Below are 3,271 nucleotides of genomic sequence, written 5' to 3'. Positions count from 1 at the left end.
GAAGATTCCTTTCAAATAGCCAAGAGTATCTTAAGAATCAATAAACTTGATCTGTATCGTATTACTTGGGTAGCAGTGGTGGCGATACCGGCCTTGGACTGTACAATTGAATAATAGATCTACATATATTGAAGTTTTTTTTGACACATTTATTATTATTACCACGTCTTTTGGAGATACATCTCTCCAAAATTACCTGACCACCTGTGCAGAAGTCGTTAATGTGGCAACATTGCACTTGAATGCCAACTTTACGACACGTTCCTCTACCACACGAAAGTAAGTGTAATGTAAAATTTACATTATTAACATAAGAGAACCTATAAGAATCAACATTATAATAGACAATCGAACAGATAACACAAGTATCAATAATATTTACAATAATATTTACAATTCTGCCGATATATATTTTTTTTAATGTTTGAAACATTGCACCGAGTTATGGTTCATCTGGGAAAAAAAATCAGTCAAAATTCGGAGAGACACACCAATCCTCTCACTACACCAACCTTGTAACGATTTAAAGGAAGGCGGTAGTGCACACGTCTTCAACTGCAAGTTTTGACCATATTATGTCTGAAGAAATGTCATATTATGTCACCAGAAAGAGTAATAATGTCCTTTCTGCACTGTCCCAGCGATTATATTAACTAAAGTGTTGACAGATAGTACTTATTCTAAGCATTCTAAGGTGGACCAGTGACTTCTTTACGATATAACCTCACACCTCAACAGCGTAAACGAATTTGGACGTGTTCTGCTCAACAAGAATCGAGCCATTCAGAAAATACCTCCCACTGAAAATTCACTACATCAGCATGTGAAGTGAAAACATTGGCAAGATAGAGATTTAAAATCCCCAACACCTGACTATTGAAGTGGGTATAGTAAGTGTAATTTATACGATTTGGTCTTAATATGTTTCATATTTGATTTTCCGCTCGCAACGTCATCAACCGAGTATTTACTTTCTAGACACTTGTATTAGTGAAAGCCTATGAATCTGTTCAACGGAACAGAATAGACGTTCAGAGGAAAATGTCCTGGTTCTTCTTAGTAATAGCTAGTACAATACCTAGCATTATTGCCCTTGTACATTTTTAATGGCACAGATACCCAAACGAATGTGACAGTGTGACAATGCTGGGTATAATATCTCAATCGGTAATGCGAAAAGATTATTAATTTTCACTACTTACATTTTCAATTTTCTTTTATTCGAACCTCGCCACATTGTAGCGTTGTATTGCTCACATGGTTACTAAGAGAGGCAATTCGTGGCAATTCCAGATAGAGTGAAATGGAATTGTATGATGACAGTTGAAATGTACATGGAGCGAAGCGATGGTAAATGCGATTTTTCAAGTAGGGTTTTTCACAGGAACTGTTGAATTGGAACGGAAATCAAGTATTTGACATGTTGATTGAAGTAGTTGTTTGCTGTCCGCCATGACGTCGGAACTGGTGCAAAGCCGGAGGGGAGGGGGGCGGGTAACCTATCACATCCAGACTGAGTCATGGTGAGTCGTTTAAAATCTAACCATAAATCTTCAATGAGAGATCCTTCATTTGTCACTGCAATGTGAATGATATAAAATAAATGCTTTCTTTTATGGTTGAATTACTTAATTAAAGTCTATTCTTGTCTAACATAGTCACGTCAATCATCTAATTTGACCTTCGATAATGCAGAGGGGATAAATATTACGAAACCCAAATATAAGCCATATTATACCTGTTTAATATTTTAAAAGTTCGTAAGGTAAGACTGCAGCACTATGTCTACACATATTGAGATTCTGTTCATCGAAAAATTCATACGAAAGACAATCTACACTATGAAGTCTATAATTGTGACGGTCGGTAAACCATTATTATGAACCTGTTAACCGGTGAGATATTCTTTAAAAGAAAACAAATATTATTATATTAGAAATTATATTACACCGATGTCTGATTCACGTCATAAATATATAATTGGCGATGTTACATAAGAAATGAACATTTACATATATTGCATAACACGCTATGCGATGTTGTCAATTGCATTATAATATCAATAATATTTACATATGTTTGTCAAATAGGATTTTGCAAATTGCAATGCCACGAACGATAGAAGTACCACATGGTATGATGTTAAAACATACTTTCATCAAACTTAAGTTCAATAAATATTAGATCTAATAATACGACAATCCAAATGCTTATTAGCTTTCACTAAGTTCACTTGTCAGAATAAAAATCGAAAATAATTCCTTTGAATCTACTGTAGGATTCAATTTACCAAATTTGTCAATCAAATTTGAGTCCACTTTCACACGCAATAAATATTCAGTTTAGATCCTCTTCATGTCACGTATTTTCAATTTTAGAATTCTGCAATTCCCAACTTACTAACGAGGGTCATATGTCAACATTTATCCAATATGGATATTACAGATTTAATGTGAAATAATAATCAACGCATTCATCTCGTTTATAACAAGATGTAGACAGATTTAATATGCACAAAATTGTACAACGTCACGATACATCTACTTGTATCTTGAAGATAGCAGTGTTTTCAACTTTTACACTTATCACCATTTTCACAGAATACAAACTTGTATACATTTTTGATGTGAGAAATATTATATTGTACAGTGGAAATCTTATGTAAGACATCACATACAAAAAAACAACAAAAAAACCAACAAAAACCTATATTGAATTGGAAACATTGCAGCGTCAATGCCGAAACTGTATGCAAGTTAAGAAGAGTTGCACAGCTGTCAGTCGTGAACACCATACAGAAGAGCAATGTTAACCATGAGTCATCAAGGAATTAGCACAGCGCTTCTTTCTGTGGTCATTCGGCCTCAGAAGAAATTTTTGTTGTCCATTTTGAGCTCTCAAGAAATTAGGTTCTGAGCTGGCGATTTATTTCCCTCATTAATGAACATTGGTTGTTCATTTTTCGTTTTTTTTTCTCTTTTGTTATTGTGGTTATCATTAGCTCTAAAACAAATATAAAAAGAAAACGAGCAAAAAAGATAGTTTCTTTCGGCATGTGACAGTCATTTGGTAACTTTGCTATTTTTACGACCATATTATATCTCTCTTGTTTAATTTCAACGATAAGGACGAATGTTGGAGTGATCAGAAAAAATGAACGAACAAAATAAGCTCTTAAATATTACCCATGTTCGAACATAGATGCCGGCCCCAGTGGAAGAGTGGTCACATATCGCGCTACGACATCAGGGGTCCCGCGTTCGATTCCTGG

The sequence above is a fragment of the Lepisma saccharinum genome, unplaced genomic scaffold (assembly GCF_977018435.1).
Source record: "Lepisma saccharinum unplaced genomic scaffold, izLepSacc3.1 HAP1_SCAFFOLD_390, whole genome shotgun sequence".
NCBI classification, from domain to species: domain Eukaryota; kingdom Metazoa; phylum Arthropoda; class Insecta; order Zygentoma; family Lepismatidae; genus Lepisma; species Lepisma saccharinum.
Note: the sequence above shows the minus strand (reverse complement) of the source record.